Genomic DNA, 16034 nt, shown 5'->3' with positions numbered 1-16034 from the left:
CTTCCCCTTTGAAACCCGATCCGAACACAACAATTGTAGTTACAGTATAGTGTTGACAGTAAAAGTAATATTTGTAAAGCGCTTGCTTGGTTTCTGTTTCAATTTTTCAGAGTAGCTTTATTTTCATTTCCAACAGTACAATTAATATAAACAATTATGCCTTTTTTTTAAATGAAACTCAATGTACATTAATAATAATGCATTTTGCAAATCATTAATCGACAAGTTGCAAAGAAAATGTATACATTTCCTGTAAATCATGTTTGCTTTTTTTAAGCAAAAACTGTGGATATGGAGGGATCCATTGAGAAGCAGGGTTTGTAAAATGCAGATCTCTCAAATAATGATAGTCATAAATGTATGTGATAAATAAATATATAAATTTAAAGAAATATTTTAAAAATGAATGATATTATTGTGTAAGTTGGGAGTGATAATGTAAATCAACAGATTGAATAACTGATGTTTCTCTACTCTCCGAATTTAGTGGAGAAGAAATCCCCTCATTTATAAGTCATTACTAGGGATCATTTTGGAGTTGAAATCCACGCTCAAAAGAATGGAATTATTCTTTTAGAGAGTAAATTGAAACCTCTAGACTCTACTCTGGAGTGGTTTCCACTATAATCGTGATCATTTGTAGTGGATTCAAGTCCGAAGTATTTTAATAACAAAATTTTGAGATGATAGCAACTTCTTTCGAAAGAACAACCTAAGGCAATTTTAATATCACTTATTGTGCGTAATCAATTAAAATGTGTGAATAGGACAATGATAGATCACATAATAAGAACGACACCTATGAGACACACGATCAGGAATTTAAATTGCTCTAATTGTCTTAAGTTGATTTCTCGAAAATAGATTGTGTAATGATAGACCTACAGAATGGATTTCCAATCCTCTGCATGAGGGGAATAAATCAACAACAAAGCCCCCCCCCCCCCTTCCCCTCCTATTCCCTTATTAATAAATTTAAGTTTCGGAAATGTTCCCCCCCCCCCCCCACCTCCTTCTTTTCATTTTTTTTTTTTAATTGTTAAACAAGATTGGCCCTTGATCAGTATAAATACCTCACGACACGAAGTGACCGCACTCTCTTGAACAGTAATTGAATGCGTCGAAATATAATCAGCTTGGAAAAAGTATGATGTCGTTCTCGGTTAGGAAGGCCCTACCGTCGACCAGCCCAGGAAGACAAGTCTCTTTGATAGTCGTACCGTGGTCGATCACCTAGCTCTAATTCTCACTGGCTACTGTGATAATCTCTGCAGAGTGGGAGAAATAACATTTGAACATAAGAACAAGAGATGGTTCCGGTCAAATGAAAAGGGAATTGAGAGTACGAGATCGTTACAATAATCAATCTGATTGCAATTGCAATGAAGCTATCAAACCGACTCCAAATAGACTCTCGGCCGTTGTAGAATGTTCTCGGATCTGTCGTCGGCCTGGTGCTGGTCTCCGATGTATGACTGAGATACAAGTGGATAACCATTGGCATAAGAACTTGAAAGCTTGCACCGATAAATTGGTAGGTATACCGTATGCTCTAAGGGTACTGAAATAAAAATGTTCTAATGTTGATGCAATATATCCCACCTCTTTGTGGTGTATCTATCGCTCGATGTTGTTGAACAATGATGATTGTATCCTGTGAGTTCGTATAATATTCCTAAATCCCATGTTATCTCCCTGATCTGTAGCAGTGTATGAGATAAACGCATTGTCCTACTCATAGGTGTTGATGCTATATAAGGTGCTGACTACTTGATCTTTAGACCACTTCCGTAAGAAATATCTCATTATAGACAATTATAGACGGATTGAGGGAGATAATAAGTTGCAGTGTCCGAAGGTTACTGATTAAAGATACAGTGTGTGAATCTTGTAAATAAAATGATAATTACCTACACACTCTCAGTGCAAATTAACTTAACCTAAATTTTGAAGAAGAATTTAAGAAAATGATTAAAGGACGATTATGATTACAAAGGTTACAAAGTATGTTGAAAGATAACTTTTTTTTAAAATATATGTCACGGTTAAAGACGACTAATTGTGCCAACTGAAATAGATTTAAAAGAAACCAACTAGACTAAAAAACGAATAAAAAAATTAAGATGACATTATTTTTTCTAATGATGAAAGAGATTATGTACCCTATGTGTACATTGCATATTTTTGGAGAGGTTCATCTTCCAAATATGCTTTAAAACATAATTTTATTTCCAGGACGTGCTAAATGTGCATCATTAAAACAAGGGAAACGCTCTCGGCGGTCTCGCCTGCATAACGCAATTCAATATGATAAACCAGAACCTCAATGACGTAGCGCTCATCCGCATCTCGCAACAACAAATATCTTAAATTTTATGTGGTACACTTTTGAACTGGTCAAAAAATAAAAATTTGATGCCCTGGGAGGGACATAATTTCATTTCATTTGCTTAAAGTATCATAAATAATCAATGGAGCAAAATCTCACAATTCTGAGTAGAAGTTTAGTGTTCCAAATTTAGCTCTACCAGATAAGGCAAACCAAATCAAAATCGGTCAAGAAATGAGGGAAAAGAAGCAATTTTTGTTATTTTTGGAATAAATTTGCATAAATTACCATAATTAATTAATGGAGAACAATTTCAAAATTCTGTGTAGAAGTTTAGTGTACCAAAGTTAGCTCTACGATAAAAAGCAAACCAAATCAAAATCGGTCGAGAAATGAAGGAGAGGAAGCCTTTTTTGTGATTTCGAATAAATTTGCATAAATTAGCATAAATAATGAATTTCACGATTCAGTGTAGAAATTTTAAATCCCCCTCCTAGCCCTATCATATGAAACAATCAGAATCAAAATCGGTTGAAAAATAACGAAGAAGAAGCATTTTGAAAATCTTGATGTTGATGCTACAACAAAGTCTAAGTTTGTTGACCTTAAATGACCTTTGACCTTAACTTAGTGACCTGAAATTCTACTCACATGATTGGGGAGACTTGATAACCCTATAGTCCAAGTTTCATTGAAATTTCATGTTGATGCCGCCGCCGCCGCCGCCGTCACCGTCACCGGAAAAGCGGCGCCTATGTCTCGCTTTTTGCTACGCAGGCGAGACAAAAATGACTTTATCCAGAAACTGACCAATCACAGGGCAGCGTGACATTGTAAGAATGATCGCGCACCGGCCATCCAATTAATGCACACAAATCATAATGATGTAAGTAAACGATAGAACATGACATTCAGGATTTCAGTTGAAAATAGAAATAAATTGTAATAGTACAGTTTACTATAGGCCTACATGTGAATCAATGCTGTTTAAAAAAATTAATGCATGACGAAATGGCACCAGTATGTGAGTTAGGAGGAAATGTTGTATAACTTTTGATAACGTTGTATAACCACCCCTGCATGGACCAGTGGATCTGAGATTATATTATAAAAAAAAACTATGATTTTAGAAGAGTACGAATTTACAAAAAAAAAGTGAAAGGTGTAAATATTCTAAAAAAGAATGAAAAGCTGATAATACCAACAACAGCAACAACAACAATCACCCCTAAGGAGAAAAATAGAGTTCCCTTTGTTAAATACTGCCAATGACTATTCGACACCTTCGTATAGTCAAGAGTCATACATTTCCATGCCAAAAGATATAGAGTACCGAAGCGCTAACTACACAGTCGCTCGACATCCAGGTGATTCGAAATGACAGGGCCTGCGCATGAGGTTCACCGCGAAATCATTCAAGCAACGGACTGGAGCAGGGCAAATTCAGTGTAATCAGCACGCATTGTTTAGCACAAAATTGGATGAAGTATTTCGTATACTTGCAAAATAAAGAAACAATTGCCCGACTTTGATAATATTAGAGTTTCGATTATAAATTACTTCACGAAAAGTATATTGCATATTCGAATTGTAGAAATAATAAATTCACAAGAAAATGGTTTCAATTCAGGAATTTTTTTTACTTAGTTTTAGTTTTAGTTTTCTGTTAACTCAACAGTTCAACAATACTTGTATCTTGAAAAGCGAATTTTATTTATGTTATAATGTAAATTACCTTGAATATGTATTTTTGTATGTGTTTCAAATCAATAAAATCCCTGTGGAGGGAAAAAATATGGGGGAAAAGTATTTCGTCTACGGCTGATTGTCAACGAAACGGAGTTAAGTCTTTTGTTAATTCCGTTTGTATACCGAAGACATCCAGTGAAAACGAATTCGTTTAATAAAATTATGGAAATGCAAGCACTACTTTAAACAAACATAACTTTGTTATTCCTATCTCATTTTTCCTGATTGAGATGTCGTATGAAAGGGCGGAAAGTCAACTTTCTGGAAATGTGATTTTCTCTTTGAAATTCAGATACCGTCCGCCAAATGACTTTTTGGTTTCCTCTAATCTCTTCAAATTCATTTTAATCGCTCATTCATTACTCTCAAATCTAGAGATCGGATTAGATGAAGGTAATGTTATAAAAGATGAAGATAGCTTAAACTAACCTGTATGAGACTTTCTTTAAAGATTAAGTTGAGTACTGGTCACTTAATAAAAAACATTATGATAATAACCTAGAAGCGATAAAATGTATGAAATGTTACTTATTATATTCCTTCTAATGTACTAACCCTCTAACATTGAGGAGGCGAGTTGGCTCAGTCGGTAAAGCGTCTGCCTGTCGAACCAAAGATCCCGGGTTCGATTCCCACCCAGGCAGATGTCTGAAGTCTGCGTTGTGTGTTAACGTGCCCCTTCCCTTGTTCATAGACGCAAGTTATGTCAAGTGGAAAACACTCCGTCCCTCGGATAGGACGTTAAATGGAGGCCCCGTGTACAGGAGAGTCACCACCCTTGCACGTTAAGAACCCATTGCACTATTCGTATAAGAGTAGGGGAAAACCCCGGTGTAATGGTCTACCTGCACACCCCAATCAGGCCGAGTATACGGCATCTGCAAGAATCTTCAGTATTGAAGGAGGCAGATTATCTTGAAGAAGAAGTGGACATGCAAAACACCATGAACGAATTCTCAACGAAGATATTTATGGTTTTCTTTGAAGGCGTCACTGTGCGACACCCTCTAACAGTATATTCTCCCTACCAGTTTTGAATTTTCCCAACCATTTTTCCATGAAAATGAGACATAAGACAGGCTTTAAAAAATCTTTCTTCTTTGGTATGAAGAGTCAATTCATTGTTTTGTGACGATTAACTTACCTTAAGTTCGTTTAAAAATCGAAGTGGGTCTCTTCTGTATCCAGTCATATAAGGCTAAAATGTTATTTTCTATTTCTAACCACGTTGCATCACGTTGGAATCGTTCTGGACTCAAGCACCTCGTATATACTTGACAAAAATAAACAGAACCACCCCCATCGATCTTTGAACAGGCTTAAGCGCAATCATTCAATTTACTTTCCTTCAAACGCAAATCATAGATTCTTGAAAACTGTTAACAAAGTCCTTTCATTATATTTCTTCCATCTTATAATGAAGCAACAGTTCCTGAAAGTGTTCACCAAGTCATCTCTTAAAGCAATTCGTCTATCCTTGAAACACCATCCCTGGATTAAAAGAGGATTTATCGTGTCTATGACATAAACGGAAGCTTCTTCCTCCTAACAATGCTTCAAATACCACTCTATCATATCTCCACTTCTGAATCAACGGATTTCCCTCGACAGGAAATCATAAAAAATCTCGCTTTTCATCAAAGAAAATCATAATCACATGATCGAGTCTTCATTGCTATGTTGCTTGCCACGACTGCATTGCTTGTTATGAGAAAGATACCTTAGTCATACCTCAGTCACCACGCCGAACTGACTCCATACCGACAGATTCTTGGCCATTCTGGGGGTAATGTAGTTATTTTGTTCGGTCAGTTGTCGGTCTAACGTCGGTCTCGTTGGTCTCTGTGGACTGGGGCATCTCACCGACGAGATCGACGAGACCGATATTAGATCGACACAAGACTGACAATAGACAGGATTGACTGAACCAGGAAGATGAAGATGCTTATAAAGCTCTCTGACTGAAAAAATACATTACATGAACCGAAATGGTTAAAAATCTGTCAGTTTGGAGTCAGACTAACTCCCTCCCCCCCCCCCCCCCCCCCCCCCCCCCCAACCAAAAAAGGCTTCTTCTGTAGGTCTTTGAGGAAATCTACAAATAAATCAAGCAAACAAAAGTGATTCGCACCAACTTATAAAAACAACCAATTGAGATAAATAGTAATGCGGGTTCATGAAGGTTATGTAATCATTAAGCCCATTCATTTCACAAGTGTCACTATTAACATGACTGACAAAGAAAGCGGACAAAATATACAGTTCCTCAGACAAAGGAACATCCCTTCACTGCTATTATGTAAACATGTGTAGAACAGCTAGGTGTCACATGCATATTCACCTTTTTACATAATAGCAGTGAAGGGATGTTCCTTTGTCTACCTGAGGAACTGTATATTTTGGTAGTGACGTGGTTATTCGAAAAGGCACGTTTAAAAGACCTGTGATTTTCAGAGGTGATTTGTACCATTACTCCAAACTGGTCTCTACTGACTCGCTGATCAGCCTATTTGATGTGACAGTCTGAGGAGTGTCACTATTGATTACCAAATAATCATTCAGTTCTCTCTAAATCGAGAAAAATAATAATCTCCCAAATATAATAGTTTGATTTTGGTAGTTTTAAGTTCGTTATTGCAATAAATGACAGATTGGCATGATTTTATTGAAACATATTGCTAAAACAAACTTTTCGGGTCTAAAATTTCCTGCTAGCTTTAAAACAAATTTGGGACAGATTTATACTCGACTCTATTACTTTCCTCAATATGATTGTGGTCAGACTTCAACTAAGAACTAACGTTGTATCCAGTTAGATTTAAGTTTAAGTTATATCATATAATATCAATGGCACATATTCATTGTAGAGGACATATTTTTTCGTTAAAATATTCTAGAAAAATTACTAATCCTTTGAATTTTGAAGACAGGAAGAAGTGCAATAGAAAGGGAAGTCAAAATACGAGCTAAAGTGACTTGTATAATACGCAATATTGTCAGCTTTGTCAGATTTTAAGAAGAAATTGTATGACTGTTGTGTAATAAAAATTATCTGCATGTCATGGAACTCGAGACATTTCAAACATTGCAGTGTGACGAGGAAGGGGGAACTATTAGATAGGTCAAAACCTGCCCTTCTTTCCTCCAGATGGTCACTGATTACTGGCTTTATGGCCATCTTGGTGTCACCCATTATATGCTTGACCATCAATAGTGACCCTCCAGTCAAAATGAATTTCCCACTAATAAAAAAGTAAACTTGACCCACTAAACTGACTCAAAACTGAGCATAAACGTACCCGTACACGTGTATTCATCCAAGTAAAGATGGTTTGCGAGATAAACGACTAACGACCATGGGGTTGATAAGAGGGGAAATACCCATCACAGACGCCGCCCCTAAGTGTTTAGCCTTCTTCAGGAAAATTGACTGTTCAGTTCCAATACAAAGTTCAAAATCATATGTGCAGATCTTTGTATTTCTGGAGAGATGTTATAATGTTATTCATATGGTATTTCTATATACTCTCTTATTCATTTTCATCGTATATTCATTTATATTTTTTGCCGCCCCCCCCCTCCCAAAAAAAAAACTCTCTTTCTCTCTCTCTCTCTCTCTCTTCTTCTTCTTCTTCTTCTTCTTCGTCTTCCTCTTCCTCTTCTTCTTCTTCTTCTTCTTCTTCTTCTTCTCATTCATTTTCCTTTGTTCTACAACGTTGATCTGATCTATGTTCAAGGATCTTAATTCTCTTTTTTTCGAGTGCATGAACGTATATTTAAAAAAATGTTTATCTCTGTAATCCCTCTCATTCAAAATCTCTTCCATTTTCTTCCGTTTCCTTGTAGAAATAATCCTATTGGCGACTCAATGATGAAGTTATAATCATCGTAACATACACCAACTTCCAGGAGGAAGTCATTAGTCACATTCCTTTAATATCTTTTTTGTTTTTAATATCTCTTCGACTGAAGCGTAATTTAAACAACTTGAATTAACAGAGATGAAAGAGAAAGTTGAGTTCGGGTATATATGAAAAATAGTATGTTACCTTTCTCATTTTGGTATGTTATTTTAGAAGAAAATTGTACCCTGAACACCCTTGCTAAAAGGGATTGCTCCTTAAATGCCCTCACATTCGAAATATGACAAGAAATGGCCACTAAGTTTGGACCAAGCTTTCATGCCGCATGCGTGTGTAGTCAACGTGTGCAGTGCATGTGATTTTAACAAATTATTTTGATTTTAATGCTTCAAAAACCTCACAGACTTTACAGTTTTATCAATTCCTCTTTACTACACAACCAAACTTTCCAGTTTCAAGACAGTTTCTTTCACAATTTAATTGCACGACCAGTACTCAACTTTATCTATATTCCTGGAATGAATCAACGATGTGACAGTAGACGCTTGCAATCGTAGTATCCTCAGAGCCTCCAAAACAAAATTACAAGAGACGAAAGCCCTCGAGAGACTTTTGGGCAAATGAAGAAAAACAAATATTGCATAACAAATGTAGTCTGAAATTTGACTTATAGACTGCATTTTAACCTTAAAAGCACGTAAAAGCTATTGATACCGTGTTGAGTGTTGACAATACTAGAATCCAGAGTACTTTAATCTTCATACAGGATGTTTTGGACGAGTCTAATAAGGGAACTGTGTCGATATGTCTATACGATGTCAACGATGAATTCGACCAGAAAACTATTATAACTACCCCCTGTCGAGGTCTCTAATCACCATTCTGCCCACGTAGCTAAGCCACTGCATGCACCTCTCTTTACTTTTCGGAAGAAAAACTTCAACTGTCTTTCGAAAAACATTCAGCCCTATATATTAAAACGGTACATTGATGAAAGCTCTTGACACTCGTACTGGAGATCCTGGGTTCGAACCTTGCTCGGTGTTCAATTTTGGACGAGGTGATTCACCCACATTACGCCCCTCTCGACCCAGGTGTTTTAAATGGGTACCTAGCAATGCAATGGGAGTAATTGCAAGGTTGCCTTCAGAAAGAGCGATATTTATGCATTTAAGGTCAATATGTGTAAATTAAAACACCATATTTGTATTATCATTATCATTATCAGTATCATTATAATTATCCATATGTTTACTTTCATTGTCACTATCATTATCATAGCTTATTATTATTACCATTATAATTATTATTATTTTAGGCCTATTATTACTACTATTGCTGCAGCTGCTGCTGCTACTGCTGCTGCTACTACTGCTGCTGCTACTACTACTACTGCTGATTCTGCTACCACTACTAATACTGATAGTAATAATACTAATACTACTACTTCTACTTCTACTACGTATATTACTATCATTATTGTTAACTACTAATAATCATTATAGGTACCATCATTCAACAATGTTCAGAAGTCTAAATATATCGTGCCCATGAGCGATCAACCACAGATGATACTTGATAACGCTTAAACAGATAATGTCAAGGCGAACACGACGCCATCGATGCACTCCGCTGAATTCAAATGAGCCATCATAATTAATGTACATCACTCATTTATTGTATTGCAATGACATCTGCTAATGATAAAGACCTATCCTCCACAAACACACGCACACAGCAGGAGTAGCAGCAGAACAACGCATAAATATCACTTCTGTAATAGGCTTACCATTCATGCCAATTACCTTATTTTCTGGATGGAGGATACTAATTTGTATGTATAAAATCTAATCTTCAAAGTAAATTCAAGTCATTATTGAATCCTCCTAATCAATGCAACACCGTCAACTCTCGAGAAACCTACTTAACCCTACTGGAAAGAACACACTCATTCACATTGTGAATCACAGTATGCGCCACAATGTTAAATTGGGGCGTTTCCACAGTGTGGATAACCGGAGATTCACAATGTGACCACACTGTGAACCACACTGTGAAAGGACGCGACCACAATGTGAAAAGCCCTAATTTAACATTGTTAACACTCACAATGCGAAACAGCCACCACACTGTGAACCACACTGTGAAAGGACGCGACCACAAAGTGAAAAGCCCTAATTTAACATTGTGAACACTCACACTGTGAAACAGCCACCACACTGTGAATATGTAGTTATCCAAACTATGAACAACACTGTGAAACGACGCGACCACAATGTGAAAAGCCCTAATTTAACATTGTTAACACTCACAATGTGAAACAGCCACCACACTGTGAACCACACTGTGAAACGACGCGACCACGAGGTGAAAACACCCTAATTTAACATTGTGAACACTCACATTGTGAAACAGCCACCACACTGTGAAAATTATCACTGAGTAGACTTCCACAGTGTGTGAAATGGCCACACTGTGAACTACACTGTGGTTCACAGTGTGGATAACCGGATATTCACAATGTGCCCACACTGTGAATCTGTAGTTATTCACACTGTAAACCACACTGTGAAACTACGCGACCAAAATGTGGAAACGCCCACTACACTGTGAGAATTGTCACTGTGGACTTTCACAGTGCATGTGATACACTATATTGTATGAAATTACCCCCACTGTGAAACGCCCACCACACAGTGAAATCATTATTAAATCCTTCGGATAAATGCATCACAGTTAACTCTCGAAAAACCGACTTAATAGGGCAATCTAAATACCCTATTTTGTTGCCATTGAACGCATGTTCGAGTAACAAAATATGTCATTGTCTTGTTCGCACATATATGTTACGCACTAGGCTATTCAAATTTCATGGGGCTGATTTTTGTTGTAATATTCGATGATTATACAACTAACACAATACAAGGCCTACAAAAACATTAAACGTACCGAAAATGAATCGCCACAAAAAAACTTGATTTTAAAGCATAAAAAGTTCCCGTCAACTGACAAGTCATCGTCCATGTATCCTTTCTGACCACAGCCAAGCAATCTTGGCATCGGAGACACTAGGCTTGAGCTTAAATCAAAACCAAAACTAAGTGACAGTGCCAAAGATAGATTACGGGAGAATTCCAAAGGTAATCGTTGTAATGGGTGGGATTGATTACTATTCGGTGGCGTAGCTACAAGGGTTAAGGGGGACACCCCCTCCCACTCACACAAACACACACCACCACACTAACATACACATTATTTGCGGGGGGAGAGGGGAGGCAACAGCCATGTTATCATGGTTCTTCCACATTTCATTACCTTAGTAAGCTCCCGACCGACCGTAAAACTGCCCCTCTTAATGGCTGGTCCCGTGTTCGCGATTGATGAGCAGGATACGTTACATAAATTCATTATAACTGTATCACGATAAGCAGCGACGTTTCAATCAGGATGAAAGGTATAGACCAGTTCTGGTCATGCGATTGCATTGTAAAAGAAACGTTGTGGAATCGATCAGAAAAGGTTGATCATCTAGCATATAAGTATTGAAGTCTGATGCAAGGATCTGTAATCATCAAAATGATAAGAAATTTGGCCCAGTCTTGGTAAATTTACAAGCACTGTACACAGAAAGATGTACATTCGACTACGCGATATCTATCCAGTCCGGATAGATATAATAATTTACCAAATATATCAATTAGTGGGCGGTTTCCCGGCAAAATTTGTATCATCACGTATTAGTCAAAATATATTCTTTCACATGATTGGTAATAAGAGCTTCCATTTCATTTTTTTTTGAGAGGGGGTGGGGGCGTTTCCGAAACTGGTCTATACCGTTAAAAGCCGAGTCTCACCTTTTCCATTAATCCAGATTGTTAATATCGTTGATAGATATATTCCAACATCACGACGGGTACACTATCAGCACTTCGATCAATAATTCGGAAATTACCATCATCATCATCGTTATTATCGTTTATCCTCTAGTCATCCGTTTCAATCTCTTCTCTTGTTTCTCTTTCTTTTCTTTGATAATATCCTTGATTATTTATTGTGAACTGCCCTTTATATTTGTATGTTATGCATTAATTGTATGCATCTTTTGTAAATTCAATTTGTTTCAGCCTCTGGCTACTATTTGAATGTTTTTAATCAATAAACCATATCAAATCAAATCAAAGTCATTATCATGATGACATCATCATCATCATCATCATCATTACCAAAATTATCATCATCATCAATTAAATCAATGGAGGTTTAAATGGAAAAGGTTTAAACTCCAGACTCCTATAACAAAGGTCCGTGTTTTAAGATCCAGCCGGAATGGCAACCATTTATACAATTGCGCTGGAAGCATGATTGTTAGGCCTACATGTTTGTACAATCATATCGTAGGAAAGGAACAAATTCAGACTGGATTTTTTTTTTCAAGCATCAAATTTTTACTTTTCAAATCTACAGCTATTACTATTGTAATCTTCAGATCACTGCGTGACAATAAGTTGCATTAATCTCACTTTGTCACCCCCTCACCTCTGGTTTCCGAAGGCTATTTGTCATCATGACGGGATCTCGAATCAATTCGGAAGATCTCTTTTTATGAAATGCCTATCTTTTCGAGTCAATCGGAAGACCGAATTGCACTATTGATCAAGCGCAGAAGAACATGCCATGTGCCCCTGTGCGAGACGGAGAACAGACAAGAGGACGTGCAATCAAGTATGACTTATCCATCTAAAAATGCATTCTCTTGGAACCCGATCTCCACTGCCTCAACATACTGACATAATGCTCAAAGAGATATGATCATGATTGTGATCATGATAATCAAATCACAAACAATGACCAAAATCAACATTAGTTTTTCTTTAATCTAATCTCGATCACAAAATCAGTAAGGTAATTTCAAGCATGAAGGATAGGCACCTTAAAAAACGAATGTCTTTGTATGCATTTTTTTATTCTGATGATCATTATTATTAACGAAAGAACTTTGAAAAATGAGCTTTGAGTATTCATGCCACTGCCACTGGCAAACGAAACAAAACAAAAAATCATATTCACCTGGTTGAAACACTATGAACATGACAGACAATGAAAGCGGACAAAATATACAGTTCCTCAGGTAGACAAAGGGACATCCCTTCACTGCTATTATGTAAAAATGTGTAGAACAGGTGTCACATGCATATTCACCTGTTCTACACATTTTACATAATAGAAGTGAAGGGATGTTCCTTTGTCTACCTGAGGAACTGTATATTTTGTCCGCTTTCATTGTCTGTCATGTTCATAGTGAAAGTACCCTAAAAGTACAGTGACCTTTAGAGATTTGACCGTCCTACATGTACGTGTTTTTCCATGCAGGAAAGAGCAGGGAGGTGGAATGAAAACTCCCTGGTTTAACCATGGAGCTGCTATTCTCCTCTGGTAGAAGGTCAAATATTGGCGACAGGATAGACAATCTTCTTGAGCCTCCACGTACGTGTATACTTACTTCTTTCTTTCGTTTCCAAAAAGACCAAATATCAAAACCTCGGAAACCTCAATTGTATCATTGAAGCCAGTCTTTCTCATTAATAGGACATGTCTCGTTCCTTTGTTCAATTTAAATTTATGAAAAAGATAATCATGAGTCACGATAATTCATCAATAATCAATTCTAACATAATTCGGAATTGTCACCCCAAATTATTTGTATGTATAAATGACTAGCATCTGCTACATGATACAGAAAGAGAGTGTGTAATATACAATATTTGAAATGTAACCAAATAGTGCCTCGTTACAAATTATTTCAATCTGTTTACGAATAATTGTATTTCAATAGTCAGAATGCGAAATGCTAATATTACTTGTTGCCAGGTTGGACATACAGTATGGCTTGCCCAAACTAACAACACGTAATATATGCATATACACATTCAATTTGCTTTGAAAGGTCGTGAAGGTGATACGTTCATAAAAATTATCCATCGCTAGATCAATTTCCTTAATTGGGGGGGGGGGGGTAATCACAGAGCAGACGGATCAGAAGATAGGTGTCAAAAGTGCATGGATGGATGAGAGCTTATTGAGGAATAGCCTTGAAAATGAATAATGGATTGATTTTTATGGCAGACTATAATCCATCGGAGGTCATTGAAAGGATAGATGATGCTCACGGCTTGTATTATCTTCATCCTGAAATTAATGACCAGGAATTACCGGTGCATAATTTCAGAAATTAAAATGCACTATTCCTACTTAACGAAAAGAAAGGAGATTATTTGAAACATATATATTGACAAGAGCCATGTGAGTAGTCTCTACATGGAGATCGCATTACAATGATAACAAGTTTAGAATAGGGTCTGCAAGACTAGTGACAACAATTATTATAAGACATTTTAAAACTTGAAACAGGCCTATGTTGATATTGGGGTCAACCTCAGAAACCGATAGCCCACAAGACCGACAATTCGGTTTCGAGAATCTTGAGAAACTTTGCCGGAAGGCCCGCGAGAACGACGTGTAGGTCTTTTTAACGAGTAACTATGTGCATTAATGGCTACTGCGCGCAACAAAGGACTTGCGCGTGGTTTTTTATGAAATGAACGATTTACGATTCCGTTACTATGACCAATGTCCAAAGAACTGTTTGGAAAATCAAAATAATATATCATAAATTAAACAAAAATTCCAATCAATATCAACACAATAATATCGTGAGAGGGGTGCACCAAATGTCTCTAGGAAACGCACCAGAAACACAGAAATGCAAAAGAAAACATTTATCTTCTAATACAGTAAATGACGATCCTTTCGGCTATGAATCTTGTCCATATTAACGAATTCGTTAAAAGATTTAGTTAACCTCAATCACTTTCTTTCTTTCTTTTTTCTTATTTTTACTTTGAAAACTTACAACGAAAATTAAAGGGAAAGTCCATCCCAAAAATAATTTTGTTTCGATAGAGGCAGAATAATAAGAAAATCAGGTGAGTGAAAGTTTGAGCAAATTCTGAATGAAAATAAGAAAGTTATGAATTATTGAAGTTGTGATCAATCAAATACAAATTGGCAACTCTGTGACTTATTATACGAGCTCTCCTTCATTTGCTTTGTGCATAATATTCCATAAAATCATGTTTTCTTCGTTATTGATGACGGAATATATATTTGTTCCTTGCAGGGGGAGTATAGAAACATATTTGCAATTATTATATTTAGGGTGCATGTATGGTTGAAATTTTTCTTGAGGGAAAATGAAAATTTTAGATTTTTTTAGTACTGAGCAAATGGAAGTTGAGCTCGCATGATACGTCATAGAGTTGCCAATTTGTGTTTGATTGATCACAACTTAAAAAATCCTAACTTCCTTATTTTTAATCGGAATTTGCTCAAACTTTCACTGACTTGTTTCTCTCATTTTTCTACTCCTATTAAAACTAACTTAATTTCAGGGTGGACTTTCCCTTTAAAGTTTGAATGGGTGTTTATAGGTCAGTGATAGTAAACCCCAGTCACACATAATTACGGGCTAACTGTCAAGACTGTCATAAATGTGGTTCTGTGAAGTAGACTATGAATTATTGCACTTGAAATAAGGGATAATAATTCGCGTGCAGCTGCTGACATTGGGGGCCATAATTTATGTACGCACAGACAAGAATTGATCCTCCAGAAGCCCTGCATTCCACCGAACTGGGATGCGCCCATTCAAGTTCGAATCAAATATAGGTCATGAATGCAAAGCCGTCATCAGGGGCGGATCAAGAGTTATGGCAAGAAGGGCACAGTGCTCCCCCCCCCCCCCAAAAAATGTAATAAAGGGAGAATTGTGACGAGCAATAACAACAAAAACGGTGATTACCTCATAAGGGGCCACGTATCCCATTAGGGTTTCAAAAGCACCCCCCCCCCCTTCCTCTAATCCACCAGTTCCAATCATGGCCATCAATTCTTTATCTTCTTCTTCTTCTTCTTCTTTCTTTCCATACATAGACAGGTGCGGTGCTAGAAATATATTGTGATGATCAGATAATGCTACCCAGATGAAAAATACATCAATAAATTGAGTATATAAAAGACAGCATACAATCTCGCAA

At 36.9% G+C, this 16034-nt stretch overlaps 1 protein-coding gene across 3 annotated transcripts in view; it reads right to left on the bottom strand.

Annotated features, from left to right (window-relative positions):
• Window positions 1–16034, bottom strand: part of LOC589689 (retinol dehydrogenase 10-B) — a 28774-nt gene that overhangs the window by 6434 nt on the left and 6306 nt on the right. The window contains exons 1-2 of one of the 3 annotated variants that reach the window (XM_011680451.2): window positions 5223–5364; window positions 1074–1268 (exon numbers count right to left, since the gene is read on the bottom strand). The gene's annotated coding sequence lies outside the window, so the exon portion shown is untranslated. Of the gene's footprint in view, window positions 1–1073; window positions 1269–1602; window positions 1686–5222; window positions 5365–16034 lie in introns of those variants that run through there. The other 2 variants (XM_011680450.2, XM_030974569.1) reach the window with 2 other exon arrangements.

Source organism: Strongylocentrotus purpuratus, unplaced genomic scaffold (assembly GCF_000002235.5).
Source record: "Strongylocentrotus purpuratus isolate Spur 01 unplaced genomic scaffold, Spur_5.0 spur5_scaffold_7, whole genome shotgun sequence".
Lineage (NCBI taxonomy): Eukaryota > Metazoa > Echinodermata > Echinoidea > Camarodonta > Strongylocentrotidae > Strongylocentrotus > Strongylocentrotus purpuratus.
The sequence above is the reverse complement of the archived record's forward strand: the minus strand, read 5'-3'. Positions and strand labels throughout refer to the sequence as shown.